The sequence below is a fragment of the Gastrolobium bilobum genome, unplaced genomic scaffold, assembly GCF_033153095.1.
Source record: "Gastrolobium bilobum isolate Gb01-03AN ecotype WA unplaced genomic scaffold, APGP_CSIRO_Gbil_v1 utg13475, whole genome shotgun sequence".
NCBI classification, from domain to species: Eukaryota; Viridiplantae; Streptophyta; class Magnoliopsida; order Fabales; family Fabaceae; genus Gastrolobium; species Gastrolobium bilobum.
The window spans coordinates 107,625-125,416 of NW_026897014.1; the positions used below are offsets into that span (position 1 = coordinate 107,625).

The 17,792-nt window shown below is 35.5% G+C and overlaps 1 non-coding gene across 1 annotated transcript; it reads right to left on the reverse strand.

Annotated features, from left to right (window-relative positions):
- Positions 1–1,561: 1,561 nt before the first annotated feature.
- Positions 1,562–1,668, reverse strand: LOC133303427 (small nucleolar RNA R71). The gene has a single exon (XR_009750464.1). It is a non-coding gene; the product is annotated as a small nucleolar RNA R71 (small nucleolar RNA).
- Between the last annotated feature and the right edge of the window lie 16,124 nt (positions 1,669–17,792).

Here is a 17,792-nt window from a genome sequence, read left to right on the forward strand (position 1 = left end):
ACTGTGAAACTCTTAAAGAACTATTTTCAAAACTCTTGACTGAAGCTTTTTGTATTTCTTTGGCTGAGTAAGCTATATTCATTGTGCACCAATGGAAATTGGGTACATACGGAGAAAGGAACTTCCATAAGGAAGGGATTTCAGACAGCTTAGCCATTGGAGGAAGGTAGATGTCATGGCAAAAACGCTACTGGTCACCTTAGGAATAAGGGGCCAACTCGTCCATTTTAAGGTTCTGAACTAAGTACCTGTAGGAGTCAAGGGAGCCATAGGAATATGGAAACTTGTGAGCCATCTAGACCATGAGCTGAGGAATTAGACTTGGCAGGCAAAGAAACTGGGATAAAGCCAAAAGGTGCTAAGTCTTGAGCAGAGAAAACAGACCCTTTAAGAGTGAAGCAGTGAATCTGTTCCTTCTGTTAAACTGTTTTAACCACCATCCTGTTGTCTCTTGATTATAGTTATTTCTATTTTAGTAATTTTATTTTATTTTATTTAGTACTTATAAAAACTCCAATGATTGTTATCTCACCTTCTTCTAAACAGGAAGGATCACATACATAACGCAGCGAGCAACTGTTTGCCGTCAGGTTGAACCTACTATTCCTGAGGAACGTTGTCAAGACAGTAGGGAACGTTTTACCAGACAGTTCATTTACTAACTTTTCTTCTCATTTTCACTCTTTATAAACAGTGATAAAACAATAATTAGCACTCTATCCTTGTGGGAACGATAATTTGGGCATTAATACTCCCTTTATTACTTGATGAGTGCACTTGCGCACTTGGGTTGGAACTGAGGGACGAATCTGTGTTCTGCAAGAACAAAAGAATGTCCCCTATCAGAACTTATATTTTCCCACCATCAGCAAACCACCCAACAAGTTTTTGGCGCCGTTGTCGGGGAATAGAAACACTAACGTTCTTATCATTGTTTTCTAACACATACTGTATATCTGACTTTACTTTTATATTTTTTTTCTTTATCACTGAATCTGCTGTGCATATATATGCCCTGTGCTATTGGTTTATGAGTGAAGAGTTTGAAACAGACTCTAACCACTCTATTGAAGTACCTGAGTTTCTCTTTGATCCTGAGCTAGAACGCACACTTTATAGGAGAAGAAGGAACCTCAGGGAAAGATTTTCTGAAAACATGGCTGATCACAATAATAACAAAGAAGAGGTTCCCCCTGAACAGAACTTCAGAACTTTGGCTGCTCTTTTCAGGAACAGACCAGATAGAGGAGTAATCCTTCCCCCTGTAGCACCAAATTTTGAACTAAAACCTATCATGTTCCACATGATTAGGAAAACAGGGGTCTTCAATGGACTCCCTGCAGAAGATCCTTACACACACCTCACAACATTCCAAGATATTTGTGATAATTTTAAAGACGAGGGTGTAACAGAGGAGAGCATAAGAATGAGGTTGTTCCCTCACTCCTTGGATTTAAAAGCTAAAACATGGATGAAAACTCTCACCCCTGGATCAATCCACACATGGGAAGAACTCTCTAACAAGTTCATAGAGAGGTTTCTCCCAATGTCTCGACAAGCTGATGTTAGAGCTGAAATCTCTAACTTCAAAATGTTTCGTGGAGAAAATCTCTATGAAGAATGGGAGAGATACAAGGACATCATAAGAAAATGTCCAAACCATGGGGTAGAGAGTTGGGGAGTGCTACAATCTTTCTATAAAGGACTTGACCATACTTCTCAATCTCACATAGATTTTGCTGCAGGAGGATATTTCTTTACAAGAACACTTGAATCAAGATACAAAATCATAGAAGGGACTGCTGAAAGATGTCCCCAATGGTCAATAGACAGAGTGAGCCCAGTGAGGAAGCTAGGCATGCTAGAACTGGATAAACAAACAGCCATGGAAGCCCAGCTGGCATCACTCATGAATGAAGTGAAGAACCTGAAAGCTGACCAAGCAGCACCAAGGATGGAAGTCTTACAACTCACAGCAACTGAAACAGAACCATGCTCAGCCTGTGGTGACCTTCATGACTCAACAGACTGCCCATCCACTGAATTTGTGTGTTATGCAGAAAATTTTGGCAATAGGAACTTCACCAGAGACAATCAACAAGCAGGACGAAATACACATTCAAGCCCTGGAGGAACTATCATTAAGGATCAGAACCACAACACCCAATGGAGGCCACCCATTAACCAGAGACCATTCAACAACAATCAACAGCAGTTTCAGCAAGGTAGCAGCAGTGGAACGTTTGAACAAAGAAGAAACAACTACGTTCCGTTCCACAGAGATGACCAACGCATCAACACCTTGGAAAATTATGTCAAGGAATATGTCACCAAGAATGATGCAGTGGTCAGGAACATTGAGTCCCATCTGGGACAGATTGCTGCCAACCTTCAAACCAGAATACCAGGATCACTACCAGGGGACACTGAGGTCCCTTCAACCAATTCTGAAATCCCTTGAGAGGTAAGTACCATGTCTAGCTAAAGACATTAAACTAAGCGCTGACTGGGAGGCAACCCGGTAGATACATTTTCTCTCTGACAAAGAGCAAAGTTTTAGGGTGGTTATCCATAACCACATAGCTCCCAAAAAGGAGGGAACGTCTGATGTTCCTCTCCAAAAAGTCCAAATAAAGTACGTTCCGTTCCAGGAACGTAGTTTTGGGGTGGTCCCTGACCACGCAATCCCAAAATATATATATATAGATATAATTATATGTTTTGTTATATGTTCATTTAGATTTATTAAATAATAGGTGATAGGTTAGTACATCCCCTTTTCCTTACTTAGTACTCATTATTGCATGTTTTCTTATTATTTATTTCAGTTATTTATTTATTTATTAGTTAGGAAAAGACAAAGGGAATGTTCCCTGGGTTAGGAGATAAGAGTGACTGGGACACCTGTCCCTGCTGAGTCACTTAAAAAGATACGCAGCCATATCCAATTTGCATTCATTGCAATTCTTGGAAACGCGCGCAGAAAAAGCAACCGTCTCCTCAACCACTAAGACAACCGCACGCTTTCCTTTTCCCTCTCTTCCACGTCTTAACCTAAACCGTTCCATCTTCTCACACTCATCCCATCAGTAACTGGTCACCTACTACTGACCACTCGTTCTGTAACGTCCCTATTTCACTACCTCTTCAACCTCCTCTCCTTAACCTCCACGTCCCAGAAACCTTTCATTTTCCCCCCTACAGTCTATTTAAACTCGATCTCTGATTTCTTCAAGTTCTACTACTTCCATTCAACTCAGAACCCTTTTATCCCTCCTGCATTTGTGCCCTAACTCCCTTTATGAACAAAATGACTAAGCTTTCATTTAAAGTGACCCTTGTAGCCAACCGCGGCGAAGAACCAGAGCTCGCTGAACCTACCATCATTCTGTACCCAGAAAGGAACATTTCTCTACAATAGGACAAAGTGGTTCTGCCCCCATTTGTGAAGAAATCCCTGGACGAACTTCGGTGGTTGCTTTTCGCCACTGATGACCGTGAATTGAACTTGAACTGGGTGGGAGAATTCCTATACCAGACGAGGAGGCTGCCCGAAGAGGAGGCATCTGATGTGGTCACAGTGAGGGGAAAATAAGTATCATTTCCCCCGCTGATGTCCAGGAAGTACTCCACCATCCATCCGTCACCAACTGTCCATACCAAGAGTATTTGGATAGTAGGGAGGTGTACAAATTTCAGAAGGATCTAAAGCAGACAGTAGCCCTGGATAATCCAAAGTACTACAAATGGTCCTTCTGCAAGGGGAGCATGAAGGATATAGCCAGGTTCTGGGCACTGTTTGCCAACTCCAACATCACCCCCACCTCTCATGAAGCCTCTGCTAGCTGGGGACTTCAAGTTCAAATTTACTGCATCATCAAGCACATCTATTTTGATGCAGTAACCCTCATCTACAACAGCTTGCAGAGGGACATAAGGAAGACTAAGGTCTTCCTCCCCTGCCTCATCACCAAACTCTGCAGGAGAGCTGGTGTAGAGGAACACCCAGATGACACCAGGAAGGTGGCATCTATCATCGATGCTAAGACCTGGAACGGTCTTAAAAGCACCTACATTGACACCACCCAACCTATTCCTGCCAATCTCAGACGTTCCCCCACCAGAGATAGTGAGGAGGAAACATCTGTGGCCTCACTGAAGGAGACCACCAAGACCACCCCTATCAGAACTTATATTTTTCCACCATCAACAAACCACCCAACAATACTTCTAAGAAGATCCGTATGATCAGAGGCAAGTTGTTGAGGGCTCAAAGTCGACAGAAAAGCTATTATGATAGCAAACACAGGCCGTTGCATTTTGATGAGGATGAGCACGTGTTTCTGAAGTTATCACCAGTCTCAGGTGTTGGTCGAGCATTGGGTGTGAGGAAGCTTAGTCCTAAGTTTAATGGGCCCTACCAAATCATCCAGAGGATTGAACCAGTGGCTTACCGACTTTCTTTACCTCCCTAATTATTTAGACTACACGATGTTTCCCACGTGTCTCAGTTGCGAAAGTATATACCAGATTTATCCCATATGGTGGAGCCAAATACGGTTCATATCAGAGAGAATATGACTAATCCTATACGACCGACACAAATTCTGGATAGGATAGAGAAAACAGATCATGAGTAAGACAATCCCCATAGTTAAGGTGCATTGGGAAATGAGGTCTTGTAAAGAGGCAACTTGGGAGCGGGAGAGTGAGCTTCTGCAACAGTATATCGAGATATTCAACATGAATGCCTTTTCAATTTTGAGGTCAAATTTTTTAAAAGGTGATGTGAATATAATAACCCATATAATTAGAAGTCACTAATTGGGTTTAGATATGTCATTAAAGGGGTTAAATGAGGATTTGTGAAGAAAAATGGAAAAATGACATCAGGTAACTGCTCGCTGGCTTACTCGCTTCAGCAAGCATCTCAGCAGATTCGAAAATAGTTAAAACTTCACAAAGACTTCCTCTCTTTTTATTTACATCACGCCCTAACTGGTGAGAGAACCCATTTGCTGAAAATATCCCAAACCACCTCTATTAATGCTCTTCTATTACTCCAAGAAGCTTGATTAAGCTTAACCACAAACTCATCGTCTCCATTTCCTTGTGAAAGAGTCCTTGAACAAGCAAGAGAACCATCTCTCCCCTCTCTATGTTTGGACATCCATAGGGCTGTGGAAAGGAAGGCATTTTTGGGAGCTTATGGGTGTCATTTCTTCAAACCTTTGGAGCACCTAAGGTTAGTTAGTAGCATTCTTTGAGTTTCTTGGAGATTGAACAATTAGGGTTAGGATTTATGGTGGAATTTGGGAAAAATGAAAATGAACCTTATATTTGTTAAGTGTACTTGAATTTATGTTGTTGTGTTAGGTTCATTGTTGGTGGTAGTAGTTTTGGTGTGGAACCATCATAGAGCTTGGTTCTTGAGACTTCAAGAGGGGTAAGGCCCTAAACCTATAAATTGGTTATGTTTAATGTATTAGATTGATGAATATACTGTTTATGGATGTTGGTTATGTTGATAATTGAATTAATTACCTTGTTATATGTTGTTTTGTGATTGTGGTGTGTTTGGTTGTATTGGACTATTTTGGAAACCAAGAGGAGCAAGAGATAATGCCGTTACAGGTAAATCCTTGGACCTTGGGCATTTTTCCCCTTGATGTTCTACCACACTCCATGAGGAGGTATGGTTTGTATGACATGATTGTGTATTGATATTGAAATTTGGTGTTGTTGCTTGAGATTGTGAATGTAACGTGCTATGTATGATTGTATGATTGGATATATTCTTTGCCTACTAGACTTGATTGATTCCAGCATTCCGGGGATGGCTGATGGACCTGATAAATGGCTTGGTTGGTGCTAATACACCTTGCATGGTTATATGCTAATTGTTATGAGTTTTATTTCAAAATGTCGTTTTGATGCCTGCATATCATGGAAGTGAGCTCAGGATTGGAGGAGTCTCCAAGGATCCTGAATTTACTGAGATTATATCTCACCCCATATAAGGATTATTTTTCAGTTACCCCGAGTGGCACAATTGATGCTTCCCATGGAAAAAGGCCCAAGTAGGGAATGTAGACAATTGTGTTGATTATGTACCCTTTGACATAATAGCATGCTCATATCATATTTTGGGAGTTGCATATTGCATATTTTGGTTATGTGTGTAATTATGTCAAAGTGGGAGAACTTTTGAGTCTAGATGATTATGTTGAGAACCAATCTGTATGAGCTTTGGAAGGACTAATGTATTTTGTAAACATTGTATCATGATATTATTTATTGAGTAAAAGCCATAATTTACCTTTGATAAAGATTGGATGTTGATGACAAATGATGTAATATGAATACTTGTATAACCATTGTTCAAGGATGTATTTGAGGTCACGTGGTATTTTGAAGTGTAGGTGAATGTGTATAATGAAAGGTGGATGATATTGTATGGCTATTATGAAATCAAAATATTGGTCTATTATATGAATTTAAGAACAAAGAAGTGAGATAATGCATCTCTACAATGGTGGAGACAAATAAAAGAGCCATTTTTGCAAAACAGGGCATACTCGCTGACTTGCTCGCTTAAGCAAGCAGTCCAGCGAGCAAGCCCTAATGAAGACAGTGGCTTCAGTTTGGAAAATAAATTGCTCGCTGATCTCCTTGCTTTAGCGAACAGATCAGCAAGGGAGCCTAATGCTCGCGGACACAAGCTCGCTTAAGCGGGCATCCCAACGAGTAGTGTGCAGTGATGAAATAAAGGATTTATCAAGGAAAAATAATTAAAGGACTTATTATACGATAACTTAGAAGTATTTAAGCAATAATTAAGTAATGTTAAAGGAAGCTTATATGAGTTTTAATATTTGTAAAGAAAAAAAAGTTTGTTAATAACTCTGCATTTATCTTATTTTACTTTCGCATTTAATTACTATAATTTTAGTGCACTTAATATCATAGCAATGTTAATGGCCGGTTCTAGAACGGAGCGTTACACTATACTTCACATGTATTATAATAGTCAATTTTTTCAATAACTTAATTAACAGCACATGATTTTATAATTATGTAAAAAAGTTGTAAATGTACTAGTAAAAGTTCAAGCATATACAAGATCAAGCTAAACACATGTTAATTTATTAGGAAAAGTTCACAAATGACCTTGTGGTTTGCTTCAGAATCACCTATGCCTTGTGATTTTTTGTTTATCACATATGCCCCTGAAGTTTGTAAAAAGTAAAAAATCACAGGGGCATATATGATAAAAAAATATATCCTTTTGCAAATCACATGGACATAAATGATTCTGAAATAAATCACAGAAACATTGGTAAACTTTTTTCTAATTTATTTTTTTGGTTATTATTGTCAACGTGTGATCGTAGCCTTAGGATACGTACGTATTACAAAATAAAAAATAAAAAATATTAAACAAAAATATATTCAATAATTGCAAATTTCAAATTTCATTTGATATATTTCGTTAAGTAATTATAATAAGTAATAATAATATTTTTAATCCTTAACATAAAATATTTTGTTATTTATTAACATAAAAATCTACACATCACAAAAACTTTAGGCGTTTTCACATGATCATTCACTAGAATTATTTTAGAAAAAGTTTTAGATTAACTATGAATTAACTATAATTAATCTAATAATGATAATAAAATAAAGTTACGATTTACTTGTTTACCAAAAAAAAAAAGTTACAATTTACTCAAGAATAGTGGGGCAGGTTATATTTACAAAATTTTTTGTTTACAAACTAGGAGAACATAGTGTAATTTGTAAAAAAAATTAAAAAAAAATTTGTAAACGGATCCTTCCTAAAAATAGTTAACTAATTTTTTCAGATATATTTGGTCTATTTTTTTTGTACATATATTTAATCTATTTTAGGAAGCGCATAGTTGTATTCAAATGAATTAGTTGGAAGGTCGTTTACGTAAAGCCTTTCTGCAACTAGACCTAAGTTGTGTTTTAGTTTTCTCCATATTGAGATAAAATTATTTCAAGAAATGTATAAAAAGTAAGTGGGATTTATTTTTTTATATATTGCATGAGATATATTATCTCATATAACATGAGAAACATAATCTGCTAAGAGATTTTGCATTTATTTTAAGGGGAATTGTTTTCTCATTTAACATGAGATAAAACAATTTTTCTAAACACACATATTGAGTTATGGGTCCCATTTATACTTTTTTTCTCTCCTCTCTTCTTTCTCCTATATATGTGAGTGTAGAAATATAGTTTTATCTCGTTTAAAATGAGATAAACAATTCCCTTATTTCAATTGTGTTGTGTAGCACTTTCTATTATATGTCGCATGGATTTAATAGTGCGTGAAACATTCTACACCAAAACTTTATAGTGCTGGTTTTCACGACGGGCAATGAGTGGCTAGCCACCACACACTCATGTTCTCACTTTTCTTAAACCTTAAAGCTTATCCAAAATCAAGAAGCATTACAACTAAATCCCATTTGCTTTTTGTGGACATTTTGAGGAGAGTGGAAGAAATCAAAAAAGGTGGAAATACTTAAAAAAAGGGGGGAAAGCTAGATTACAAATGAAAAAGGTGGTTATAATAAGTTGGTAGGTACGGTATGTTACTTGGTTAACAAGTTTCCGATTGAACCAAAAGTCGTAATCATGTGTTTTGACAATATTTATCTTTGTTCAACAAGGAATTATTCCTCTGATATCACTATAATTGCACGTCGTTATTCCTAAATAAACATATAACCCTAAATGTATACTCGATCTTAATATGCCATTGTCAATGGCAGAGCCACAAAATTTTGTAAAAAGAGGTGATAAATTCAAATTACACACTATTTTGGCATGACAATGAAATAGTAAATCGATACGTATTCAAATTTAAAGAACTTTCTAAATTTTTTTCGTATATGAGAAATAATAAAAATAAAATTAGACAAATTTATATAATGTTACTTACATTTTATGTCTGAATGTAACTTCAGATTAAGATTTGATGAAATTGGGGATGGGGGCGATCGCCCTCTAATCTCTCCTCTTGACTCCAGCACTAATTATTGTCTTGAGAGTTTTGTGCAGTGTTAATAAAATCGGATCGATCCGGCTGGATCGATCCAGGAACCAATAAATTGGTTATATAATCGGCTTGGTTGAAGCAACGGACCGGGCATTCATCAGAACCGGTGCGACCCAGTTCGACTCGGTCGGTTTTTATGAAAACCGGTGACCCGGTCGGTTCTCAAAAAATAAAATAAAATCATAATGGACATATTTGAATATTTTTTTGCTTATTGACTTACATAAGTTATGTACCTACCACATTAATATTATCTCAATTATGCACTATGCAGAAAATTTTGATTTGATTTATAGTTAGAGATGTCGCTTTCTGAACCTAAAGTCTCGTATCACGATTATTATATTTTTGTTTGATTCTTTATTGGATAATAATATGTGATTTATTATTTTAATATTAAAATATTTGAAATTTTTATCATTTTTTTAGATATTTGAGTATGTTTATAATTTTTTAATTCAATTATAAAATTGCATATAATTACCGGGTCATGCGGTTGAACCAGTGACTTACTGATTGAACCAGTGACTTAGTAATCCAGTACCTCGACCGGGTCAATGACCGAGTCGATTTTAATAACATTGGTTTTGGGATGTAAATGAGTTAGATAGTTTATTAGGAGCCTACGGCAAGGTTTATATCAGGTCAGTTGTGACTTATTATATCTAGTCAAATAAAACAAGCTAAAATTTTTTTAAAAAAAAAATCTTTTTAGAAGGTAGGTTATAAATTTTTTTTACAAGGGCCATTCTATTAGCCCATAAGCTGAAATATATTATATTATTTATTTTAAATAAAATAAATAAAATTATTATTTTTATGATTTTGAATAATAAAATGATATTATTTTAATTATTTTTTTAATTATTAAATGCTTAGTAGATTTAAACAAACTAATAAATATAATCAATTTTTTTAAATATAAATCAAATCAAACTCATAATTTAAGTCTACACAAAATTAATAAATATGATCTAAAATATAAGAAAAATTATATTTACAATTTATTTTTATTTATAACCTCTTAAAAGTATTCAAGTGAAAGCCTAAATAAGTTCAACCCATTTACGTCCGAGTCTCAATAAATGTATCATCCCTTTGAATTTAACGAAATACACGACAGAACACCACCATCAATCACGTCAAAAAGCAACAGAAACATTGTTAACCGTTCAGATATAATACCACCAAAAATCTTTATATCTAGTTTAATTTTCTTTGATTATGGTGCACTTCGGCAGAAGCACATTCACATTGGAGAGGGCATGTCTAGGGATATGTATTATCAGGTATTCGGGTTAGAATTTTAATTAGATTCCCCACTTCACTATGTTATATTCATTGGTACCCCTTAACTTAGCCTGTTTTCCCACATGTAATAAAGGCAAGGTTGGAAAGGTACATTTTCCCCCATCCGTAGCCACGCCATCAATGTCAGCAAGTCACAATCTTTCAAATGGTTGAAAGTAGGAGGGTAAATGAATTAGATGCTATATATTACGGGTGTTCAAAATATCCAAAAGAATCAAACTGATCTATAATCAAATTGCTCCATATTTTAAAAATTGGTTATTTTTAAAAATCGTTTTATATAAAATTGCATTTTATTTTATAAACTGATTATTTACCGAACCATAAAAATAATTGGTTATCCATAACCAAACTACTTTACAATTAAAGAATAAATAAGTATTATCTTTTATCATACTTATTATAGTAGTCAATTGACTCAAACTTCATAACAATAAACTAGCAAAAAAAAGTTAAGCAGTTCAAGTAAAAAATATTTATTTAAAAAAAAATTACACATAAAACGAAAGGTCGCATCCTAATAGAAGCACTTATTATGTAACGTAACAATTTTTTCCAAAAAAAAAAATACCACATACAGGCCTCCTGACAAACTCATAACTTGACAAGCGAAGGCTTTGGAATGACAAATATGAAGTTAAAAAATCATAACGAAAAGGGCAACCAAATTAATCAATTGGCTTAACGACTCTGAGAGAGCGCCGTTAAAAGGACAACTCACAATGGATTTACTTATTTGTTCTTTAATTATAAAGGAGTTTGGTTATGGATAACCAATTATTTTTATGGTTTGGTTAATAACCAGTTTATAAAAATAAAATACAGTTTCATATGAAACTGATTTTTAAAAATAACCGATTTTTAAAATGTGGAGCAACTTAGTTATGGATTGGCTTAGTTCTTTTGGACATTTTGAACACCTCTACCCATACCTTCCTCCATTAGTTCAAATGAAACTCTTAGTAACATAAATCTTTTGAGAATGAAGAGCAATTTTTTTATAATTTTAAAATAATTCAACTATTCTTCTACCAATCACTCTCAAAACACCGTGAAACAATTTCTATAAGAATCATTTCGTCCTGAGAGTTCCAAAACAATGAAGATTCTTGCAAGAAATAGTTGGTCAACCACCTATAATCGGGAGAAACAAACGACTACTTATAAAAATAGCACAATCCACCAAAAATCAATTTTGAATTTATTAAAAAACCGATTTTGAACTTGATAACCGGTTTATGGTTCATAATCGGTTTTGATTTAAAACCGGTTTTGAATTAAAATTGGTTTAAAACCGATTTTAAATCAAAACTGGTTATAAACCATAAACCGATTTTGGAACTGGTTTCAAACCGGTTTAGAAAATTAGAAATCGGTTTTAAAAGAAGAAAATTGGTTCGGTTTTAAAACCAAACCGTTTAAAATCGGTTCGGTTTGGCTTTTGTTAAAACTGATTATGAACCGCTCCATGGACACCCCTTGTATATATTATATCAGTATATTCAATAACATAGAATAGATCCAAACTTTAAAAAATTCATCTAAAAAATAGATCGTAGGCTTATTTTTATATGACCTGACCTACAAGACTACATTAATCTATATTATATTATTTATTTAAATTAAATTAAAACAAAATAATTATTTAAATAATTTTAGTTAATAATATAATATGATTTTTTTATTTTTATTTTTTGATAAATATTGAAGGCTTGATTGGGTTAAATAGGATCACAGATCTAAGTCAAGTCTTTTGATTTTTAATATAGACTAGGCTAGACCTATAATTTAGTTTACACTAGGCTAATAGATTAGGTCATACTCAAAAATTAAAATATTTTACATAAAATTGATCTACTTAGACCAAAGCATAGGCTAACCCAATTTATTTACGCATCTAATTAAAAGTATAGACGATTCTAATACTCATTAATTTTACTTTTGTTTAGTACAAAATATTTAGGATAAAATGTCAAGTATTTATTAATTACTAATTTTCTTTGATTATTTTTAAAATTTAATTATTAAATTTATTGAATAACAAGAGACGAAAGGAATTATGAAATAATCTATATATTGAATAGGTACAGGTGTGTACAATAAATAAAAACCTAATGGGCTTAGCCCAGACTTAACCTAAATACTAATAAAGAAAATAAATATTTACAATATTATTTCCAACACTCCCCCTCAAGCTAGAGGGTATAAATCATAAGCACCAAGCTTGTTACATATATACTCTATTCAAGGACCCTTCAAAGACTTAGTAAATACATATGTTAATTGATCATTAGAGGATACAAAACTAGTTATAACTTCGCCAGCACGAACCTTTTCTCGAACAAAATGACAATCTATCTCAATATGCCTGGTTCTTTCTGTAAGATGCCTTTTGTAGGCCATGAACATAAAAGAGGGAAAATTAAATTTTTTTATGCAGAAGAAGCAACCTTTGCCCATCCTCAATCATGTTTAACCCATGAATCATGCAATAGACATGTTAGGGTTTAAAGTAGATACCTTTATTCGGATTATTATTCCTGATCAAATGCGTTCTTGATCAATTCTTCAGACTTGAAGAACACAAGTCCTCCGATGGAAATCCACACCACCTCGTTGTCTTGTAAGAGAAGAACACTTCTTCGAACGCCCAATCTCCTTCAATGGAGGTTGCTAGACTCAAGAGAAGAATAGAGATTGGGTAGTGCCTTTGATTATTCCAAGAGGGAGATAGTCGCCACACTGATGTGTGTGTTGGCTAAGGTTTCAGTGGAGAAAATCAGAGAAGAAGAAGAGATACGAAACTAAGGAAGAAGAGGGGCTATATATAGATGTGGCGACTCATTAACCTAAGACTAGATCAAATCAACGCCCTCATCAAATCTCAATCTTATTGGGTAATTTCCTTAATTTTATCCAATCAATCCAATTGATTGGTTTTCCCAATTTCAGCCAATTAATTTAATTAATTAGTTTCTTAATATTTTCCAATCAATCCAATCGATTTGTTTATCAAATTTCAGCCAATTAATTTAATTAATTGGTTTTCTTTAATTTTGGTCAATCAATCCAATTGATTTGTTTCTAATCAATCTAATTGATTGGTTTCCTTTATTTTCTCCATCTTCAATAAATCTAATTTAATGACTATATTTAAATTCCAATTTTAAATTCAAAATTCAAAATTAGAATTTAAATTAATTTTATTTAAATTCAAATTTCTAATTCGAAATTAGAATTCAAATTAATTTTAGAGTAAACACCCTTTTTGGTCCCTGGCAATATCTACGAAATCTTTTTTAGTCTCTGGCAATAAAAAAGGACCAAATTGGTTCTTAAAATTATGAAAAAGGGCCACATTAGTCCTTATGTCAACTCCTCCGTTACTAACGTGACCCTTTTTACATACTGTTAGGGACCAATTTGATCCTTTTTTATTGTCAGAGACTAAAAAGGATTTCATAGATATTGGCAGGGATCAAAAAATGTGTTTACTCTTAATTTTATTAATTTAACATTTAAATTAATTAGGTTACATCATGGATCAAGTCCAACTTGACCCATGATGCCACCTACTCTCTCTTGGCCCAATATGTGGGTTTTTCCAACTTAGGCCCATTATGCCTTATTGGGCCCAAACACATATGCTAGAATTCAAGACAACTTAAGGTATTTGTGTGCTACCCATTAAGCCCAACATAGCCAATGACATAAATGGGCTTGGGCCCATTAGGCCCAATCCATCTAATGACAACACAGAGTACTAGCAATGCTTTGTTGTCCCAGAGCTAGTTGAGTTCATCGAATGATCAACCTGTTATACCTATTTGGTTACCGTGTGAATTGTCCTTTCGTCTCGGTTATCCATCCCATTGACCTAGGTCAAGGAAAACGTATCAACCCCTGCGGTCTAGGGTTAGCTTTTGCCGAAACAGGGAATCTTCATTTACGGACTCTAAAGAGCGGGCCATCTCATGACTCCTTTACTATGCATAGATTCTCGAGTCCCGTAAATGTCATCCCGATTTCACCGGTCTACGGATAACCTAATCTCTCACAGAGATTGACGAATTCCTTTAGCTTGTCACACTAGCCCTGAGTCCTTAGGGCATGCCCAAGAGTATACCTACAAGTCTCCATATTTCAGGTAGACAAGATATACAATCAAAGCAAACCTTCCAGAGCACAGGTCTATACGGCAACGTCAGGTCTAAGGAAAGACACACCCGAATAATAAGAGACATTACCTATTGATACTATCTGTGAGATTTCCTTGTAGTGTCTCTTTGTGGGTCAGTTCAGTGCAAGCTATTCTCCAATAGGTCCTCCCACGAGTCAGATAAGACATCTCCATGTCTGTAGCTCACGAGGACTCTACCTTGCATCTCCATGCAAGTAGTTGAGTCGTGCTAGTCTTACCCGAGATAACCAATGCCCATTATCGGTATCTCTAGACTAGGAACATATTTCTAGCAATGGACGTGTGGTGTCATTGAGCCCTCATGATCGTGATCTCTATCTCAGATCCTCAATGTGACACCCGTTCCATTCCAAGGGCTTTATCCAGTTACTCATATTCAATATTTGAGACATGCAATATGAAACAAGATAAATAATGCTTTTATTCATAAAATTTATTCATAACTAATAAAGAAGTACATGGATCCATCTGACTCTCAGATTGTCTCTAGGACACCTATGTACTAACACTTTCATGAAACACTGCATTTGAACAAATATGTAGTGCTGCTTGGTTGTCACAAATGAGAGTTGCTGGTTTAGTGTCTCCAAATTTGAGCTCTCTAAGAAGTTGCTTAAGCCAAATGAGCTCACATGTAGTAGTAGTCATGGAGCGATATTCTGCTTCTGCACTTGATCTGACAACTACATTCTAGTTCTTACTTTTCCAGGAAACCAAGTTGCCTCCAACAAATTTAGCATATCCAATAGTAGATCTCCTATCAGTAGGATAACTGGCACAGTCAGCATTAGAGTATCCAACAATTTTACGATGATTTTTATCTTTATATTCAAGGTCTTTTCCTGGAGATGCCTTGATATACTTGAGAATTCGAATAACAGCATTCCAATTTTCTTGGATATCGAGAGCATATTTCCTCTGAGGTATCACAACACCATCTTTAGATTGGACCACTTCAATTCCCAAGAAATATCAAAGTTTTCCAAGATCCTTTGGTTTGAAACTGATGACATAAATGTTGCTTCAATTGAGTAATCCCATGATAATCACTACCTGTGATGACAATATCATCCACATACACCACCAGGTAGATAGACCCAGAAGTCGAAAGACGAAAAAAAGAGAGAGTCATGCTGAATTGTTGAACAACACTGCTAAATCTGCCAAACCAAGCTCGTGGAGATTGCTTGAGACCATATAAAGACTTGCGGAGATGATAAACAGGACCTAACTCTCCCCGAGCAACAATTCCAAGAGGTTACTTCATATAAACTTCCTCCACAAGATCACCATGAAGAAAGGCATTCTTAACATCAACTTGATAAAGAGGCCAATGACGTATAACAGTCATGGCAATAAAGAGATGAACATAAGACATTTTCGCCATAGGGGAAAAAGTGTCACCATAATCCAGCCCAAACACTTGAGTAAAATCCTTTGCCACCAAGCGAGCTTTAAGGTGATCCACTTGACCATCAGGACCAACCTTAACAGCATAAATCTAGCGGTAGCCAACAACATATTTCCCAGAGGAAATAGGGACAAGATCCCAGGTACCATTTTGATGAAGGGCACTCATTTCATCAATCATAGCTTATCTCTATCCAAAATGTGAAAGTGTGTCACCTGTAATCTTAGGAATAGACACAGAAGATAAAGAGGAAAGACATGCATAATATGATGGAGAAAGACGATGGTAACTAATATTAATTGTATGTCTTGCAGGAGGACAAGTATCATGTGTACCTTTACGAAGAGCAATAAGAAGGTCACTAGCCGAAGGTGGGACGAAGCTGAGGGAGGAGATGCAGTCGGATGTGAGCCCACAGAAACATCTGGAGAACCATGTCATAACTCATAAGGAGAAGATGTGACGAAAGGAGAGTTAGAAACATAGACTGGTAAAAGCGAAAGGTATTCAAAGGTGTCAGCAGGAAGAGATGACTGAACAGAATCAGTGTCCGCAGGAGTAGTAGAAGAGCCAAAAAAGGGAACATCGCCGAGATAAAGTATCAACGTAAAGTCGGAGAGTAGCAACGGTAACCTTTTTGAGAACGAGGATAATCCAGAAAAACACATTTATAAGACTTGGGAGCTAGTTTATCCAAGCCTGGACCGAGATGATGAACAAAACACGGAGAACCAAACACATGTGGGGTCAAAGGATATAAAACTTGATGGGGAAACAAAATTGAGTGACGTACTTGGTGATGAAGAACAGATGAGGGCATGTGACACGAGCTGTCGAACTCGCGCAAATTAAAAATTATTTTTTTAAATTAGGGTTCAGAAAATTTGCAGTAAAATAGAAACCCTAACTCGTCTCTCCAGGAAATTGTTTGGGTAAAAATCGATTATGAAAAAAAAAAGGGGTTTTTTTGATTTTGGTTGAATAATATTAAAAGACAGAATATAAAAATTGGGATTAAAAATTTGTAATTAAAAATTAACCAACCTAAGGTTAGGGTTCCTAGGCTGTCCTTCCTTGGATAAAAATTACCAAAATTCGTGATTAATCTCAATTGAATCAGAATCCTTATTTTCAATTGAGAACAATCTGATCATCAAATCTCATGATCATTCTTTTCCCATAATCGCAATCGCGAACCTCAGATTGAATATCCACAATCGCACGATATCGATATGAGTTAGGGTAAAGAAACGAATCTGGTTAGAGAATGATCGCGAATCCTCTAGACAGATCCATGGAATCGCTTCCCCTTAGGTTGATTAAAGGGGTTTTGCCTAGCATGGCTAGGATAAACATGATTAAAAATTAAAATAAATAAAGAGAAGAAGAAGAAAAAAATGAAGAACGCGAAGAACGCTTCAGAGAAAATATTTTGATCCCAAAATTCGAAAATTACCGAATGAATAAAGGTTTCATACTCTGCCGTCATATACCCCTACCCAAATCGAGTTAGGGCTCAGTTCTGATCGGCCCATCTGTCTATAATACGAAATAAAATAAATAAAATAAAATAAAATAAAACTTGGCTTTGGGCCACTTAAGTAATTGGGTTTAAATTTAAATTACAAGTCCAATAATCAAATAAAACTTCAGCAAAACGTGTCCAACTTGGCGTCAGAAATTGAACAGCTTCCAGTCCGAATTGGGCTTCAAGCTCTCATAAGAATTGTAGCTCTCTGTGTTATCTGAAAAACCCAACAAGAACGGAGTCA